Source organism: Octopus bimaculoides, chromosome 11 (genome assembly GCF_001194135.2).
Source record: "Octopus bimaculoides isolate UCB-OBI-ISO-001 chromosome 11, ASM119413v2, whole genome shotgun sequence".
Taxonomy (NCBI): Eukaryota; Metazoa; Mollusca; class Cephalopoda; order Octopoda; family Octopodidae; genus Octopus; species Octopus bimaculoides.
The window spans coordinates 10,728,384-10,729,645 of NC_068991.1; positions in this window are offsets into that span (position 1 = coordinate 10,728,384).

The following is a 1,262-nucleotide window of genomic DNA, read 5'->3' on the forward strand; positions in this document are numbered from 1 at the left end:
ACATATATATATGTATATACATAAAATTTCTAGTGACAATGTAACCGGAATATAATGAAGGTATTCTCGGCCTGATGATCTGGTGATTAATTAACCAAGCTAAGTACCCCTCGTTGCGTAATTATTACATCAGAGGATCACTTAGTGGTTAGGGCATCTGGCTCACGATTGGAAGGTCGTGAGCTCAATTCCCGGCGACGCGTTCTGTCCTTGAGCAAGACACTTCATTTCACGTTGCACCAGTCCACTCAGATGGCAAAAATGAGTTGTACCTGTATTTAAAAAAAGGGCCAGCCTTGTCACATTCTGTGCTACGCTGAATCTCCCAGAGAACTCCGTAAAGGGTACTCGTGTCTGTGGAGTCCTCAGCCACTAGTACGCCACTTGTAACAGTCTCTATATTCTCCATCGTTATATTTATACATACATATGTATATATACTGCATTCCCTAATGGTATTATCTCTCTCACGCTGAATTTCCCTGAGAACTACGTTAAGGGTACACGTGTCTGCGGAGTACTCAGCCACTTGCACGTCAATTTCACGAGCGGGTTGTTCCGTTGATCGGATCAACTGGAACACACGTCATCATGATCGACAGAGTACCAGTTACTGTATATACATACATATATATCAACACACACACACACACACACACACACACACAATTAAGATTCAGTTGAATTAAGTACTTAAACTGCACACCCAAAACAATATTAATTGAATATTCAATATCAAAGCTCTGTGCAGGTGTGTTTGCACCTGATATTACTGTGTGCATCTGATATTCTATCCATTAGCTACAATGCAGTTGACAACTCCCAACGGATTTGATTCATAATGATTGAAGACTGCATTCTGCATACTGTCTTCCAAGTGTAAGTAACTAGGTCCCCACACTTTTTATCCTGGCCCCACTCTTTCCTCTGCCACTCTCTAAATTATAGTAGACTAGAGAAGCTATGCATTACCTTCTAAACTCATTCTGCCAGAGACATCACAACAGAAACAATGTAAATATGTTAAAGCAGTGGCGCTATCCTTTATATTTGAAGTCTACGCGGTCATCTAACGAGAACGGTTTCTTTCAAATGTAATGTTTTCATTAATCAATTATAGAGTCGCTTGAAACTGCCATAATGAATCGACACCTGTACATCGTCGTTACTAATTTACGCATACATACATACATACATACATACATACACACACACACACACACACACACACACACACACACACACACACACACACACACACA